This window comes from Narcine bancroftii, chromosome 14 (genome assembly GCF_036971445.1).
Source record: "Narcine bancroftii isolate sNarBan1 chromosome 14, sNarBan1.hap1, whole genome shotgun sequence".
NCBI classification, from domain to species: Eukaryota; Metazoa; Chordata; class Chondrichthyes; order Torpediniformes; family Narcinidae; genus Narcine; species Narcine bancroftii.
The window spans coordinates 3,663,841-3,683,214 of record NC_091482.1 but is presented as its reverse complement, the minus strand read 5'-3'; the positions used below and the strand labels follow the sequence as shown (position 1 = coordinate 3,683,214).

Below are 19,374 nucleotides of genomic sequence, written 5' to 3'. Positions count from 1 at the left end.
CCAATTATATTGTATCATACGTAACCTCGTGTTTATTGTATTTCTCATTGTTCCGGAGCATAGCTTTACCCATTTTCAATCTTTATCTTTATGTTTAGATCTTGTTCCCATTTTTGTTTGGGTTTACAGCTTATTTCATCAATCTCTTTCTTTTGCAACTTGATGTACATGTTTGTTATAAATCTTTTAATTATCATTGTGTCTGTAATCACATATTCAAAGCTGCTTCCTTCTGGTAACCTCAGACTGCTTCCCAATTTGTCCTTCAAGTTGGTGGTATGCAAACATTGTACCATGAGTTATACCATATTTGTACTTCATTTGTTCAAAATAATTATTTGAATATTATTTCCCAAAAAACAATTTTCTCTTCTTTTGATCCATTTTCTCTCCCATTCTCTAAAGGAAAGGTTATCTATTATGAAAGGGATTAGTTGATTTTGCATCAATAATAATTTTGGTAAGAGGAGTCACGTGATGGAGTAGTGGCCGGTAGGAGAATAACAGCCCTCTCCAGAAAAGAAGGAAAAAGTAAAGCCATAAACACACAAACTACAACAAATTAAAAATAAAGGTGCGGAGAAAATGGCGCCAAAGAAAGAAAAGCCAAAAACAACGGGAAGAAAAGAAGAAGGAAAGACGTCGGAAGAGAAAGGTGAAGGCCTTACCTGTACGAAGAAGCAGGGACCCACCGTGGAGAGAGGAGCCCACTCCCTGAGGTCAGTGGAAACACCGAAGGATCGCGACCCACCGAGCGCAGGACTACAAGGATGGCTCACGGAGCCAAACAGAGGTGCGCTCCACGCACATGCGCGATGTGCATGACAAAGACAACACCGACGGGAGGGGGGACCAGCTGAGGAGTGGAACTCTACAGCTTGAACAGATGAGATTGACCCGACAGCAGGGCTCCCAGCGGGAAGATATAGAAAATAACGGGAATGGGAGGGAGGAGAATGAAAAAAGGAAATCAGAGACACAGCAGATGACCAGCCCAGAGGAAGAGGACCAACATCAAGACACCATTAATAAAAACAAAAATACCCAGCAAACTGAGATAAACAGCCCAACAAGAAAGTCAGAAGAGACACAGATACAAGGAAGAGAGGGAGAGAACACAGGTCTTGGAGTGGACTCAGGGGAAGAGGAGGGAGAACATCAAGCTCAGCACAGAGAACTAGAAGATAAAAGGAATGAATTGTACATAGATAGGAAATTTTTTGAAGAATATATAGAAGCAGTAAAAGAATGGCAGACATGAGAATTTAATGAAATAAAAAGAAGAATAAAAGGTACAGAAGAAAAAGTGAGTAGATTAGAGATGGTCATGACAGATATAGGAAAAAGAGTAGACAAGGTGGAAGAACGAGAAACTGCCATAGAAATGGAGATGGACGACTTAAAAAGGAAATTGGAAGAATCTGATAAAAAAGTTAAAGAAACACAGGAGCTGTTAGCTCAGAAGATAGATATAATGGAAAACTATAATAGGAGAAACAATATAAAGATAGTGGGCCTTAAGGAAGATGAAGAAGGCAAAGATGTGAAAGAATTTATAAAAGAATGGATCCCCAGGGTCCTAGGAATGCCAGAATTACAGGAAGGAATGGAAATAGAAAGGGCACACAGAACATTAGCCCCTAAATCACAGCCACAAAAAAAACCAAGATCCATTCTAGTAAAATTTCTGAGATATATGACAAGAGAAAATATATTGGAGAAGGCAATGAAAAAAATAAGAGAAGACAAAAAAACCACTGGAATATAAAGGTCAAAAAAAACTTTTCTACCCAGACATAAGTTTTGAACTCCTGAAGAAGAGGAAGGAGTTTAACACAGCAAAATCGATCCTATGGAAAAAGGCTATAAATTTATGTTAAAATATCCAGCGGTGCTTAAAATAGTTATCCCGGGGCAGCAAAGCAGACTGTTCTCGGATCCGGAGAAAGCACGAGAATTTGCAGAACGCCTGCAAAACAGATGAAGAGATGTAACAAGTACAAGAATGATGACAAACTACATATAAAGAAGAATAAAGTATAAGTAAGAAATAAGAAGGGGAAGAAAGGAAGTAAGGGGGGAATTAAGAGAGTGAGCTTTGTTATATGTGAAGATAAAAGTCTTTTCTGGAGGGGGCTGGGTGGGGGAGAATAACAGAAAAAATTGATATAGCATTCGTGCAAGAAACATATCTAACTGAAGTGGAAATCTGTTGACGCTTGCAAGCAGGTTCGCAATCCAAATGGAGAGGGGAGATGTGGTTGCCCAACAAGGGACAAAGGGCAATGCAGAGGGGGGGGACTTTTGGGGTTAAGGGAATTTTAGATGTGGGAATAGTGGAAATATTTTATGTTTTAGAAGTGTTGTCTTATAATGTGTTCGAAAAAAGAAAGCAGAAATGGATAAGGAGGAAAGGTGGTGATGAGGAAGCGGAAATGAGAGGAATGGCCATGCTGAACTATATGACTTTAAATATTAACGGAATACATAACCAAATCAAAAGGAAAAGGCCATTAAATTTACTGAAGAAAGAAAAAATTGATATAGCATTCGTGCAAGAAACACATCTAACCGAAGTGGAACACAAGAAATTAAAGAGAGATTGGATAGGACATGTAACAGCAGCATCATATAATTCAAAAGACAGAGGAGTAGCTATATTAATCAATAAAAAATGTACCAATCAAAATAGAGGAGGAAATAATAAATCCAGCAGGGAGGTATGTAATGATAAAGTGTCAGATATATTCAGAATTTTGGAATTTGCTCGATGTATACGCACCTAATGAAGAAGATCAAAAATTTATGCAAGATATCTTTTTGAAGCTTGCAGATACGCAGGGGAATATACTGATAGGAGGGGACTTTAACCTTAATTTGGACTCAAAGATGGATAAAACTGGAAAAAAGACTAGCAGAAAGAACAAAGTAACCAAATTTATGGTTAAATCGATGCAGGAAATGCAACTTTTGGATATATGGAGGAGACAACACCCAAAGGAGAAGGAATATTCATATTATTCGGGTATACATAAAACATACTCAAGGATAGACCTGTTCCTGTTGTCAGCCCACATTCAAGGGAGAGTTAGGAAAATGGAATATAAAGCTAGATTGTTATCGGATCACTCAGCCCTGTTATTGGCAATAGATCTGGAGGACATCCCACCGAGAATGGATAGATGGAGATTAAACTCCATGCTACTTAAAAGACAGGATTTTAGAGAATTTATTGAGTGACAAATCAAAATGTACTTTTAAATAAATACGGAATCAGTGAAAGGTAAGTTTATACTATGGGATGCAATGAAAGCGTTCATCAGAGGGCAGAAAATAAGTTATGTAACTAAGATGAAGAAGGACTACAATCGGGAAATAGAACAGTTGGAAAGGGAAATAGCAAGTACAGAAAAAGAAGACAAAATAGATAAATTTCTAGCTAAAATTGAACTACCAAAATTGCAAGCAGAGGAGCAAAATAAATTAATAAAACCATTTGAAATAGAGGAAATACAGGATATATTAAAAAAACTACCGAACAATAAAACACCAGGAGAGGATGGACTCCAAATAGAATTCTATAAAACGTTTAAAGACTTATTAATTCTTCCTCTCCTGGAAGTAATGAACCAGATTGAAGAAACACAAAACATGCCAGATTCATGCAAAACAGCAATAATTACAGTAATACCAAAGACGGGGAAAGATCCACTAACACCAGCATCGTATAGACCAATATCTTTACTTAACACAGATTATAAGATAATAGCTAAACTATTAGCAAACAGATTGGCCGACTGTGTACCAAAAACAGTAAAACTAGATCAAACTGGATTTATTAAGAAAAGACGAACAACGGACAATATCTGTAAGTTCATTAACTTAATCTCTGGATTACTCCCTGTGCCACATGACAGTGTGAATAGAAATAGAATGAGGTGGAGGATTAACACGTGGCTGAAGGGGTGGAGTAAGGGGCAGGGTTTTAAGTTTCTGGATAACTGGGACCTTTTTTTGGGGAGATGTGACCTGTACAGTAAGGACGGGTTACACTTAAATCCCAGGGGGACCAGAATCCTGGCAGAGGTATTTGCTAGGGCTACTCAGGATCCTTTAAACTAGAATGGTTGGGGGGAGGGAACAAAATAGTACAGAGCAGTAAGGAGAAGGTTAGAATGCAAACAAAGAAAGTTTGTAGTAAGTATTTGAATATGGATGGGCAGGTGATAGAGAAGGGAATTGCTCTGGAAGAAGATGAAGGGCAATTGGCAGGAAAAGTAAATAATGTTGTTATTAAAGATGAGGGAAAACAGGGATTAAAAATTGGGAAATCTCTGAAATTCATATATTTTAATGCCAGGAGTATTGTAAAAAAGGTGGATGAGCTGAAGGTGTGGATTGATACTTGGAAGTATGATGTGGTAGCGATTAGTGAGACATGGTTGCAGGAGGGATGTGATTGGCAGCTGAATATCCCTGGGTTTCGTTGTTTTAGGTGTGATAGAGTCGGAGGGGCAAGAGGAGGTGGGGTTGCATTGCTTGTCAGGGAAAATATTACAGCGGTGCCTAGGAAGGATAGATTAGAGGGCACATCCACGGAGGCTATTTGGGTGGAACTGAGGAGTAGGAAAGGAGAGGTTACACTTGTAGGGGTGTATTATAGACCACCCGGAGGGGACCGAGACCTAGAGGAGCAAATCTGTAGGGAGATAGTAGATATTTGTGATAAGCACAGGGTTGTAATTATGGAAGATTTTAATTTTCCACATATAGATTGGGAAACACATTCTGTGAAAGGACTGGATGGGTTAGAGTTTGTGAAATGTGTGCAAGATAGTTTTTTACAACAATATGTAGAGGTGCCGACCAGAGAAGGAGCAGTGTTAGATCTACTGTTGGCAAATGGGATGGGTCAAGTGACGGAGGTTAGTGTTGGCGAGCACTTCGGGTCCAGTGATCATAATACCATCAGCTTCAATGTCATTATGGAAAGAGAGAAGTCAGGGCCAAGGGTTGAGGTTTTTGATTGGGGAAAAGCTAGATTTGAGGAGATGCGAAAGGACTTGCAGGGTGTGCATTGGGACAATTTGTTTTATGGGCAGGATGTAGTAGAGAGATGGAAGTCTTTTAAAGATCAGATTTTGAGAGTGCAAAAGCTTTATGTTCCTGTTAGGTTAAAAGGAGGGGCAAAAGGTTTGAGAGAGCCGTGGTTTTCAAGGAATATTGGAAACTTGGTTCGAAGAAAAAGGGAGGCGTACATTAGATATAAGAAGCATGGAGTTAAGGAGATGTTTGAAAGATACATTGAATGTAAGAGGAATCTTAAGAGAGGAATTAGGAAAGCTAAAAGAAGGTACGAGGAAACTATGGCAAGCAGGGTGAAAACTAATCCAAAAGAGTTCTACAAATATGTTAATGGTAAAAGGAAAGCTAGAGACAAAATTGGTCCCTTAGAAAATCAGAGCAGAAAACTGTGTGTGGAGCCTAGAGAAATGGGGGAGATATTGAACAGTTTCTTTTCTTCGGTATTTACTAAGGAGAAGGATATTGGGAGATGTGAGATAAAAAAAGCAAATTGGGTAAATATGGGGAATATAGAGATTACAAAAGGTGTAGTTTTAGGGCTTTTGAAGAATATAAAGGTGGATAAGTCTCCGGAACCAGATGGGATCTTCCCCAGGACATTGAGAGAAGTGAAGGAGGAAATAGCAGAGGCTCTGGCGGTAATTTTCCAAATGTCATTAGATATGGGGATAGTGCCGGAGGATTGGCGCATTGCGCATGTGGTTCCGTTATTTAAAAAGGGTTCAAGGAGGAAGCCTGGCAACTGTCGGCCTGTAAATTTGACATCTGTGGTAGGTAAATTAATGGAGAAAATTCTTAGAGATAGTACTTATAAACATCTGGATAGACAGGGTCTGATCAGGAGCACTCAACATGGATTTGTGGGAGGAAGATCATGTTTGACCAATCTGATTGAATTTTTTGAAGAGGTGACTAGGAATGTGGTTGAGGGTAGCGCAGTGGATGTTGTCTATATGGACTTCAATAAGGCCTTCGATAAAGTACCACATGGAAGGTTAGTTAGGAAGGTGCAGTCTTTAGGTATAAATTTTGAGATAGTCAAATGGATTGAACACTGGCTGAAAGGGAGAGGCCAGAGAGTGGTAGTGGATAATTGTCTGTCAGGTTGGAGGCCGGTGACCAGTGGTGTGCCTCAAGGATCTGTATTGGGCCCATTGTTGTTCGTTATATACATTAATGATCTAGATGATGGGGTGGTGAATTGGATTAGTAAATATGCAGACGATACTAAGATAGGTGGAATAGTGGATAATGAAGAAGGTTTTCAAGGATTGCAGAGGGATTTGGGCTGCTTAGAAAAGTGGGCTGAAAAATGGCAGATGGAATTTAATGCTGATAAGTGTGAGGTGCTTCATTTTGGTAAGAAGAATCAGAATAGGACATACGTGGTAAATGGGAGAGCATTGAGGAATACAGAAGAGCAGAAAGATTTAGGAGTAACGGTACATCGTTCCCTGAAGGTAGAAACTCACGTGAATAGGGTGGTGAAGAAGGCTTTTAGTATGCTGGCCTTTATCAATCATTGCATGGAATATAGGAGTTGGGAGGTGATGTTGAGATTGTATAAGACGTTAGTGCGGCCTAATTTGGAGTTCTGTGTGCAGTTCTGGTCGCCTAATTATAGGAAGGATATAAACAGAGTGGAGAGAGTGCAGAGAAGGTTGACCAGAATGTTACCTGGGTTTAAGCATCTAGAGTATAGGGAGAGATTGGACAGATTAGGTCTTTATTCTTTGGAGCGTAGAAGGTTGAGAGGGGATTTGATAGAAGTATTTAAGATTATGAAAGGGATAGACAGAGTGGATGTGGATAGACTATTTCCGTTAAGAGGAGGAAAGATTAAAACAAGAGGACATGAGTTAAGAATTAAGGGGCAGAGGTTTAGAGGTAACATGAGGGGGAACTTCTTTACTCAGAGAGTGGTAGCCGTGTGGAATGATCTTCCGGGAGAAATAGTGGCGGCGGAGTCAATTGTATTATTTAAGAACAGGTTGGACAGGTATATGGATGAGAAGAAGATGGAGGGTTATGGGCATTGTGCAGGGAGGTGGGACTAGAAAGGGGTGTTTGGTTCGGTGCGGACTAGTAGGGCCTAATGGCCTGTTTCCGTGCTGTTATTGTTATGTTATTATGTTAATTTAAATTAAGCAGATCAACAAGGCAGGGATGTCCACTATCTCCCTCACTGTTCGCGTTAGCTATAGAACCACTGGCAGAGCTGATAAGAACAGAAAATAAAATAAGACGGATAAAAATAAAAGACAAGGAATATAAAATCAGTCTATTTGCAGATGACGTCATAGTATACTTAACAGAACCAGAATTATCAATGAAAGAATTACATAAGAAATTGAAGGAATATGGAGAAGTGTCGGGGTACAAGATCAACGCAAATAAAAGTGAAGCGATGCCAATGAATAATGCGGATTTCACAAAGTTTAAGAAAGAATCACTATTTAGATGGCAAACACAAGGAATTTTATACCTAGGTATACAACTAGATAATAATCTAGGCCATCTATACAAACTAAATTATCAGCCATTAATGAAAAAATTACAAAGCGACTTAGAGCATTGGAAAGACTTACCATTAACACTGATAGGAAGGGTAAACCGTATTAAAATGAAAATATTCCTAAGGATACAATACCTATTTCAATCATTACCAATTCACCTAACAGAGAAGTTCTTCAAGGAGCTAAAGAAAATAATAAGGAAATTCTTATAGAAAGGGGGGAAACCAAGGATACTGCTAGATAAATTAACAGAATGATACAAACAAGGGGGCTTACAGCTACCAAACTTTAAGAATTATTATAGAGCAGCACAATTAAGATACCGATCAGATTTTTATCAAACAAGGGAAAAACCAGATTGGACCAGATTAGAGGTAGATAAAATAGGGGAGAAGGTACCTGAACATATACTATATAAGTGGGATGAAAAGTTGGTGCAACATAGGAATTCACCAGTACTGCACCATCTGCTCAACATTTGGAAGAAGATTCACATAGAAAGGAATAAAACAAATTATCAACTACCAAAATTAATATTGACACAAAATCAACTGATCCCTTTCACAATAGATAACCTTTCCTTTAGAGCAGGGGTGTCAAACTCAAATTCACAGAGGGCCAAAATTAAAAACTTGGTCTAAGTCGTGGGCCAAACTAAATATTTATTGAAAATTTTCAACAACATCTGCATGTTTTCCCTTCTTTCAGCATATGTAATGTTAAACTTTTTCTTATTAAAATAAATGTTTAATAATAGTTTTGGTTAAACTCTTTCCAGAAGAAGCATTAACAAATGAGAAATAAAATATTCAATAAATAATATTTCTCTATAGCCTTTAAGCTCCTTTTAAATGCATTTTTTTCACAAGCCAACAAGTCAAAAAAATAACAACTTGCTTCAATGACAAACAGGTTTGTCTTTTAAAATGATGAACATAGAGTTTGCCTCCCACCTGTCTTGAAAGGTCCTGTTTTCTGTCTTTCGTTTGGCCAATTTTCGTAAGGGGTTTATTACATGTGAGTTCGGCGACAGGTCGCAGATGCCTAATGAAAGTAAAGAGAGGAGGTGGTGGCGATTAGCGGGCTGACGCCAATACATTTGCAAAGCATTCTGGGATTTGTAGTATTAGCTGTGCATGCGCTATACTGGCGCGGCGGCCAGCGGGCCAGCTCTAATACATATTTGATATGATCTTGCGGGCCAAATATAATTATATCACAGGCCAAATTTGGCCCGCGGGCCTGAGTTTGACATGTGTGCTTTCAAGAATGGGAGAGAAAAGGGATGAAAAGAATAGAAAATTGTTTTTCGGGAAATAAATTATTATCTTTTGAACAAATGAAGGACAAATATGGTATAACTCACGGTACAATGTTTGCCTACCACCAGCTGAAAACCTACTTGAAAGACAAATTGGGAAGCAGTCTGAGGTTACCAGAAGGAAGCAATTTTGAATATGTGGTTACAGACACAATGATAATTAAAAGATTTATAACAAACATGTACATCAAGCTGCAAGAGAAAGAGATTGATGAAATAAGCTGTAAACCCAAACAAAAGTGGGAACGAGATCTAAACATAAAGATAAAAAATGAAAAATGGGAAAAGCTATGCTCTGGAGCTATGAGAAATACAATAAACACGAGGTTACACATGATGCAATATAATTGGTTACGCAGGCTATACATCATGCCCCAAAAGTTAAATAAATGGGACCCAACAGTATCAGACAGATGTTTTTGCTGTAAGAAGGAAACGGGAACAACAGTACATGCAATTTGGGCATGTGAGAAAGTGGAAAAGTTTTGGGAAGATCAAAATTAGGTATTAAATAAAATCACAAAAAGCAACATACCAAGAAATCCAGAGATCTTTCTTCCAAGTAATATAAGAAGTAAAGAACTAGGCCTCAATTTGGATGAAGCACAAAAAAGATTTATTATGATAGCCTTAGCTGTAGCAAAAAAATGTATAATGTCAACCTGGAAATTAGAAGAGAGCCTGAGAGTACAGCAATGGTACATAGAAATGAATAAAAAATTGGAAAAAATAACATATAATTTAAGAAATAACATCACAGTATTCAAACAAATTTGGGAACCATACATGGGACACAATAGAGAGGGCCTACTGCGGACCTCCACCCCCTAAAATGATAGAATGAGTAGAAGACAAAATGAACTGACCCAGTGTGTAAAAGTAGACGACACAATTTTCTTGTTTATTTTCATTGTGCAATGACATTGTTTAATGGGTTTATTGTAATGTATATGTTGAACATTTAGTGGGTAGGGAGTGGAGTGGGAAGGAGGGAGGGAAGGGAGGAGGGGAAAAGGGGAGAAAATGACACTATATTCAAGAGGGAAATGTTTGTGTGTATTTTGGTTAATATGGTTCATAGTGTGAAAAATTTAAAAATGAAAAAATTACATATGTTTTGCATGATCATTTTTTTGTTAACAAGTGGTCATTATATTTGGAATATATGCATTTAGATGTACCTTGATTTATTTTATTATTATTTTTTCTTTATATATTTCTAGCTGGCTGAAGGGGGGGTGGGGTTTCTTTTCTTTTTTTTAAATTTTTTTTATTATTAATATTTTATATATAACTCTTGTTGTGGATTGTATTTTGTATGATTACAAATAATTTTTCAAGTAAATAACGTTTTTTTTTAAAGTACCCTTGCATTATTTGTTCCTGTTTTCATCAGAAGGAAATGTTTTTACGTACCACATAAATCACACAACCCCGGCAGGGTTTTGATGCACAATAAGATTGCAGCAGATAAATGTTTCCTCGGCACACCAAGGGCCAGACACACTGGGCACAGTTTTGGAAGGACAGTGAAAAACTGGGTTTTGTATGAGGTCCCCAGTTGTTATTCACCCATATTGTGCAATATGTATGAAAGTACATGTGGAATTCCTGTCATTTGCCATTGAAGGCATTCACACACTGGTTACACATCATTTACACACTGCAATGCACACACATCAGGTACACATAATTGTCTAATTAAATAGAGATTTATGTTCACTGGTGATTTATACCTACCCATTCGAACACCAACTGTTTCACAAGCCAATCCACAAAACCCTCATCCATACTGCTTCGCCAGTTATATACACAGTTACACCGGAACAACAAATAGAGGCTTCATATGATGCTCATATTCAAACATCCCCATTTTCCAGTATAGAACTGGAATAGAACGCTCCCCAAACTATCTTTGAAATCTTTTGGCTTGAAAAATTGCCCAGAATAATGCTGGTGAGCACACTTCGATTTATCCTTCTCTGTTATAATGGTTATAGTCAGGGGTGCAGTGCTCATTTTTAGGTGCCATACCTCACCAAAAACGGCAACAAGAAGGTGCCAGAGCTGCCCCATGAGGTCCTGAAGTGATGCTCCGGTGAGCTCTGGCAGCACTGTACCCCTGGTTGCAGTACAACTGAATGGATTAACAACAAACTCAAGAAGGCAGCCAATATCCCAAAGGGTCCCCACCCTGGTTGCAATCTCCTTTCTCCTTCAGGCAGAAGATACGAAGCCTGAAGTCCACCACCTCAGGGTTCATAAACAGTCCCCCCCCACCCCACCCTCATCAGCTATCAGGTCCCTGAACCATAACTACACTGGGACCATCAAAAGATATGCCTGCACGATTGAAATGTCATTTCTTTCATGCACTGTAGAGCGTGTCAAAAGAACCAAAGACTTGTTGATCCAAACCAAGGCTTTTATTAACTAAAAGACTGGAGCATATCACAAGTAGGTCGACCAGTCCAGAATGACCTGGTCTGGCAATCCTTTAAGACCTGCCAGTAGGTGTGGCTACACACTCAGCCAATCACAGTCATCCTACACGACCATCTGTACATATGTACATACACACATTGGTGATAGAATCTGTACTATCACATGTATTAACTGCAGCTATGAATATTAATATATCTTTTTATATTTATTATCTCTTCTGTCTTGATATTTTGTGATAGTTTCATAACATTATTGTATCCTGTGTGGCTGAAACGAGTAAGGACTTTACTGTATCTGTACAGTGTACTTATCTGACAATAATCTCTCATTATCAACAGTAGAAGTAGCAATGGCAGAGAGTCTACCATGTTGCTGCGGGACTCGAGTCGTGTAGTTCAAATGAGGTTTCTACTGCAATTTGTTCATTTTATCATTACTCAGACTTGTTATTTTTAAAACCCAGGTTATTCATCTGAATTTAAGTTGTCACAGTGTGATTTGAACTGATGTCCATGGATTGTTAGACTAGGATTCTGAGTTACTAGTCCAGTTAATTAATAAAGGAACCATTGCCAAGTCATAAAAATAGAAGGGACCAATGCAAGGATAAGGATTTCTACAATGGGCCTGTGTTTGAAGCTTGAAGCATGTGAATTCAACTGCTCTGCAATTCTGTTTTGTACAAATTTGCTCCTCTATGGAAAATGTCTGTATTTTTCAGAGCAACTTTTATGGACATAAAGCACTGATTGAGTCTCTACGTCTGTCATAGTTTATGCATTTCTGTGTCTGTATGTGTGTGCTTGTGTCTATGTACTTGTGTGTAATAGAACATTAGAACCTCTTGTGTATTTTCTAAGTTTGATGCTGGAACAGGAATGGTGTTTGCTACTTGTCCTTCAAAGATGGAGGCACTGAGAAGTAGCTTGAAACAGAAGAGCCCATGAACAGGCCTTTCAGCCCACCATGCCTATCCCAACCATGATGCCATCAACAAAACTGATCTACCTGTATATGGTGTGTATTCCTTTATTCCCAACCTGCTCATGTTCCTGACTAACTGCCTCTTAAAGACCGCTATCATATCAGCTTCTACGACCTTCTGTGGCTGCCTGTATTTGCTTAAAAAAACTTGCCTTGCTCATCACTGGCTCTCTGCTCAGCTCTGGATCGCCTCAAAAACAGCAATTCATACATAAGGCTGCTCTTCATCGACTAAAGCTTGGCCTTCAATACCATTATTCCTTCAGTGCTGGTCAAGAAGCTACAAACTCTAGGCCTCTGTACTCTCCTCTGCAACTGGATCCTTGACTTTTTCTCATCTGAAGACCACAGTCAGTACAAATTTGAAACAATATCTCCTCCTCACTGATTATCAACACAGGATATGTGCTTAGCCCACTGCTCTACTTGTTATGACTGTGTGACCAGGCCCAATTCCAATGCTATCTACAAGTTTGCCGATAACATCACAGTTGTTGACAGAATCACAAACAGCGATAAAGAAATGTACAGGAGGGGGATAGATCAGCTCGTTGAATGATGTAACGACAACAACCTTGCGCTCAACGTCAGCAAAACCAAGGAGGTGATTGTGGAAGTCAGGGGAACATGGCCCAGTCCTCATCAAGGGTTCAGTAGTGGAGAGGGTCAAGAACTTCAAATTCCTGGGTGTCCACATCTCTGACGATCTGTCCTGGAGCCTCCATGTTAATGCAATCAGAAAGAAGGCTCGCCAGTGGGTATACTTTGTGAGGTGTCTGAGGAGATTCGTTGACTTCAAAGACACTCGTAAACTTCTACATGTGGACCATGGAGAGCATTCTGCCTGGTAGCATCACTGCCTGGTATGGAGGCACCAACACTGAAGACACAAATAAACTCCAAGGGATTGCTAACTTGGCCTGCGACATCACAGGCTCAAGACGTCACTCCATCAAGGACATCTACATGAGGCAGTGTCTTAAAAAAGCAGCCTCTATCCTCAAAGACTCCCACTACCCAGGCCATGACTTCTTCACTCTGCTACCATTGGAGGAAAGGTACAGGAGGCTAAAGATGAGTACTCAATGGCACAAGGACAGTTTCTTCCCACTGCTATCAGATTCCTGAATGATCAATGAAACAAGGACACTGTCTTGCTTTTTGTACACTATTATTTTATTTTTTTTATAGTAATGTTTTAAGATGGTTCATAATATGAATGTTTGCTCAATGATACTGCTGCAAAACACTGAATTTCATGACTTGTTCATGACAATAAATCCTGAGTCTGATTCTCCTTTATTAAACTTTCCCCCCTCTCACTTTAAACCTATGCCCTCTAGTGTTTGACATTTCCACCCTGTGTAAAGATTCTGCCAATCTATCCTAAATAAGCCTCATAATTTTATATTTTATAATTCAAATTATCCCTCAGTCTTCGATGGTCCAGATATAACAATTCAAGTTTTTCCAATCTCTCCTTTACACCAAGCTCAGAGACTAATTTAAGGACTTTTGCTTTGCACATTATTTATTACTGAATTTTTTTTCTCTGTACAGTTTTGCATCATTAGATTCTTTACATTTTTTTGTTTATATTTCTCTCTTTTGTATTCATATCTTTTCTTGAGTACAGTTTATTGCACTGCCAATAAGTAGAAATTCTTCCTGGCTCACAGGAAAAAGAATCTCAGGGTTGTATGTAATGTCATGTATGTACTTTGACAATAAACTTGAATTCTGAACTTTAGTTAATATTCTCTAATCTAATGAGCATCCTACAAATTTCTTCTCCACCCTCTCCAAAGCCTCCACATTTTTATTATTGTCTGATAAATGGAACTTCACACAATAATTAAAATATGCCCTAAACTAAAGTTTAGTATACTCAATACCCCATCTGATGGCAGCAAGCATGCTGTCTGCCTTATTTACCACCCTATTCACTTAAGTTGTCACTTGCAGGGAACTTGGCCAAAGTTCCATTTACTGTACATTTTCCTCTTGTATTTCATCTCCCAAAATACAACCCCTCACACTTGTCCAGATTAAATTCCATTTCCCATTTCTCTGCCCACATTTGCAACTAATCCATATCCAGCCATATCCTTTGACAATATTCCTCACCATCCACAACTCCATAAATTTTTGTTCACTTTCAAACTTACAGCCCACTAACATTTTAATCCAAATCATTCATATACACAGCACCAGTGACACATGTTTGAATCCATTGCTGATGTAAGGAGTTTGTCCATTCTCCCCATGTCTGTGTGGATTTCCTCTGCTTGCTCTGATTTCCTCCCAACCTTTAAAACATACAGGGATTCTAGGTTAATTAGGTTATTTTGGTGACACGGCCTCATGGGCCAAAAGGACCTTAACCATGTTGTATGTCTAATTTTTTTAAAAATATATATTTGAACCAAGACAATTATGTAGCCATCTTACAAACACAACATGGATCATGTATGATTTCAAGACCAGCCTATCATGAGGGACCCTGTCATATACTTTACTAAGTCAATGTAAACAACAACACTAATCCACTCTCATCAATCATCTGCATCACCTGAAAAAAACTGACTCAGTTTTGTGAGACAAATCCAATGTATGAGACAGGATCTCCCCCACACAAAGCAGATGGCATAACATTGATTTTTCCGGTTTCTGCTAACCTACTCTCCTTTTACCCCTTCCCCCCTTCCCAGTTCTTCTCCCTCCCTTCCCTCTCTATTCAGTCAGCCATCCTCCTCCCCATTGATCACTGCTGTTCCTTCCCTTCCTTCTCCACCTATCACCTCCTGCCTTGTGACCACCCCTCCTCCCCTACTCTTTTGTTCAGATGCCTACCAACATTTTCCCATGCCTTGATGAAGGGCTCAAGCCCTAAACATCAGTTATGCATTTTTATCTTTGCTACATAAAGGACACTGCTTGATCTGTTGAGTTTCTCCAAAATTGGGTTTTTACTGAATATCCTTGACCATGCTATTTTAAATGGAATTAATTCCTGTTCCTAAGGATCTTCTCTAATACTTTCCCTTTTTATAGGTAGTTGTCTCACTGGCCAATAATTCTTTGGATTGACTCTATTGTCCTTATAAACAAAAGATCAACATTGGCTTGATGAAATTTTGTAGCTTACTTGCTAAGAGTCAACATCAATTTGTATTTATGCAGTATTTTTAAGGTAATAAAATATTTCACATGATTGATATGAAACAAAATTTGATTTGAATTGTGAAAGGAGATATTTGTCCAATGACCAATAACCAAAGCCCAAAAGCTAGGCTTCACGGAATTGAAGACAAGAGCAGAAATATGTTACAATTGTCCACTCCAAGCCTGCTCCACTATTCAATTTGATATTGGCTGATCAACCAAATTCTGAGCCGATTCCTGTCTCTTCTCCATATCCATTGCTCTCTTTGGCTGTTAAAACAACATGCGACTCCTTCTTGAATGTACTTAATCAATTGGCCGGTGGTAGATAATTCTACAAATTCACCACTCTTTGGGTGAAGAGTTTTAGCCTCAGTGTCTATCCCATATTGTTGGACTATGACACCCCTCCACCACCCCCACCCCCCCCCCCACCTCAGTCCGGACTTCCCAGTCATTGGAGACGTCCTTTCTGCTTCTCGCCTGTCCATTCCATCAGGAGTTTGTCAGTGTCAATAAGGTCCCCTCAATTTCGACCATTCTCAGGCAAGCGTACGGCCAATCATCCTCTCCTCTCTTAGTACATCAGTACTGCCACTCCAGGGTAAACCAGGAATTAGAAATAGGTCAGACCAGGTGAGAACGATAGGTTTCCTTCCCCAAAGAAGAGTAGTAATGCCCTTTGTTTTAGGGCCATTTCACAGAAAATTGCAGATTTTTGTGTTGGGATTTTTTTTTAAAAACAAAGGATAATTCTAATCGCGATAAGATTAGAATTCACTCTTTGGATTATTGATGCGATAATAAGACCATTTATCATATTTCCAAAATGTTCCCCTGTTCGTGCTCAATTTAGAACTTCTCCAGTTCAGGAGAAGGTCTTGCATATCGCTTCACATCGCTTGCTATTCATGGAATCCAATTTCGATCGGAAATGCTGATATTGTTCATTAACACTAAAATCCTGTTCCTGTGTGCGTGTTTATTTCCAGCTCTCTTCGCGGTGTTCACTCTTTAAAAATGTCCATTTAATTTTGATAATAAAAGACAGGAAATGCTGCGAGCAGTCGGCAGGTCAGGGAAAAGTTCGCCCGGTGGAGAGAGTTCGTGTTCCGTCTCGACTGAATCGGCTCACTTTTTCATCCTGTCACCCTTCCGAGTGGAGAACGAATTCCGTCCCCTTGTATAGAAATATCCCAGCGGTAAAGACGCCAGAAATCGGATACAGTGACGACAGTTTTGTTTCAGTGAAGCTTGACTCTCTCTCACTGTCCGACATTTCTCTGCATTTCATTGGAACTGCGGATCATCCATCTCCTGTTGTTAACTCTCGCCTGATCCCCCATCTCTTCAGTTGTCTCACCCTTTGTCTGCAGCTCTTTTTCAGTCTTTAGACTTTTTTTTCCAGCTTTGGTGATTACCTATAATTCTATAACTCACTAACCACCCAAGCCTCTCATATTAATGAAACGACATTTATTTATTTATTTGTATGGACGAGATACTTTTCCTGCGTGTGTTTTGTCCGTTTGTGTGTTAAGTCTGGTTGTGTGTCTGCGTGTTTTGCATCGAGGACCGGAAAATGCGGTTTCGTCGGGTTGTAGTAGTGTAATCAGATGATAATAAACTTGACTTGATACAACTCCAGCTTTGCTCAAGTCTTTTTCAGGTGACCCTCTGTAATGGAGCGAAAGAGAGGTGGTGATACACTGTTTCGTCAGGTTGTACTTGTGTAATCAGATGACAATAAACTGAGTTGACTGTATCTCTGTAACTAACTCTCTCTCTCCATCGCCACCTCTGTCTCCCTCATTCTCAGACCAATCTTTCCCAGCCTCCCTCTGTGCTTGCCCCACTTTTCGTGATTCTCTCCACGCTCCTTCCACCACTCTCTCAGGTCCCCCACCCCCTCAGTTCCCAGGTCCCCATATTTTATTTCTCTCCTGGATCGGAATTGACTCGATGTCCATCAAAAGCCTAATTTGGGAAATTGAATACCAGGCCAAATCTGCCTCAGCTTGAAACTGAAGGTAAAACGGTCTCGAGGGAAACAATGGGGACAGGAGCAGGGAGATCAGCCAGATCTGGGCAACATGTTTTCCATTTACATCACATGAGTAAACTGTAATGGTGAAAACATGTTAATTAACTTCAGAAACTTCGCGGATGTGACCTTTATCGTCCGTAGGCTCCAGTGTGGTAATCAGAATCCACCAGAAGATTGCAAGATGTGTCCCGATTTTTAGACTCCGGAATATAAATATTTTCATCAATCAGTGGAGCCTCCCACGCAGAACTCTCTGTCCATGCGGGACTGTTCCACAACTTTAACCCTACAAACACGCAGGGGGCATCCAAAGAACTAAACCCGAGCCGACCAGCGGGGGTGATGAACACCGATGTGCCCACGGGCAGAGTGTTTGCAGAGATCGCTGATAAAATCAGATGGTGGAAAAACAAAATTTAACTTTCAAGACGTCGGTTCGGAAATATTAGATTGAAAAGGAAGACGGGACCTGCCATATCTAGACAACAACATGAAAGATTTTGTATTCAAATTTTATGTTGTGGGTTTCTGTGAGGGGCGCTGGACAAAGTGGCGACTTTCTGTCTGCCTTGTGGTCGACAAAAGGCAGAGAATTTCATGTGTGTTACATGACCATAATGGAACCTTTACCTTCTTTAATTCATGCAAAACTATAGGGCGTCGCCAAACGGTGCGAATGGGAATTGCTGCCTTGCGTCGCATACTTGAATGGGCTTGTTTTTAAAAGTTAGCCAGCTTTTAATGAAACGAATATCTTTTGACGTGAGATCAGAAACATTTAAAGGCGATCCTCACCAAAACTCCCCCCACCCCACCCCATCACCCGAACACCCCCCGCCCGCCATGTCCCATCGTTCCAGGAGGTGGCGCAGAAAGTGCGCAGAAACAAGGAAGGGTCCGCAAAGAAGCCATCAGTTGGTGACAAAAGTCTCGTAAATCTTACCGGTAAACAGCAATCGGTAATTGGCGAAGAAAAGACTGTTTATTTCATGCATTAATGATCTGAACTTAACGCAGGTTGAATTTGAACCCGACCTCCCATCAACCCAAAGAGCAAAGTGATTTTTTCTTTTTTTTTCATTTCTTGCCTTTAACTGAGACTGCGAATAATAATTTCCTTTCACCGTGAACTGGGGGAAATCCTCGAGATCGCGTTTTATTCACACATTTTACCCATTTTGTTTCAAAACACCAGTCGTAGGATGTCGGTAATACCCGTCGCTAAGTCGGCTGAACTCTTTAAATTAATCAGACATGGATTTGTAAACTGTTCTGTCACAGAGAGAAAAAACATCTGCACCCCAATCCTTGGGGTGAACAATGGGAAGGTGAATTTCGGATCGAAAGGAACCTTGCACCTATTAACACGTGTATCTCTATCTGCGCCTGTTTCCGTGCAAGTGTCTGCATTTGTGTACTTTGTATAACACCTCCGGCCTGTGAGAACGTGACTGACTACCGAGTGGACAATTTTCAACAGTCTTCGCTAGAACGTGTGTGTGTGTGTGTCTGTCTGTCTGTGGGATCTGTGTGTGTGTCTTCGTCTGTCTGTGGGATGTGTGTAAGTGTGAGAGCGTGTGTGTGTGTTCGACTGTCTGGGTGCGTGTGTTTGCACCTTTTGAATGTAGTGTTCGGGATGAGGCGCCGGTGTGATCTCCCAGTGTGTCTGTATTTGTATTTGCGAAGGCGAGAAACTGTTAGTCTTTGCTTGTCCCGCATGTGTGTTTCTGTCCCTGTAATCAATGTCATTTTGTTACCTTGTTCGAATTCCAATCTTTCCTTGGTATCCACAGTCCTCTTTGTTGTGAAAC

At 39.8% G+C, this 19,374-nt stretch overlaps 1 long non-coding RNA gene across 1 annotated transcript in view; it reads left to right on the top strand.

Moving 5' to 3' along the window:
• Window positions 1–19,374, top strand: part of LOC138749720 (uncharacterized) — a 31,465-nt gene that overhangs the window by 8,493 nt on the left and 3,598 nt on the right. The window lies entirely within an intron of this gene.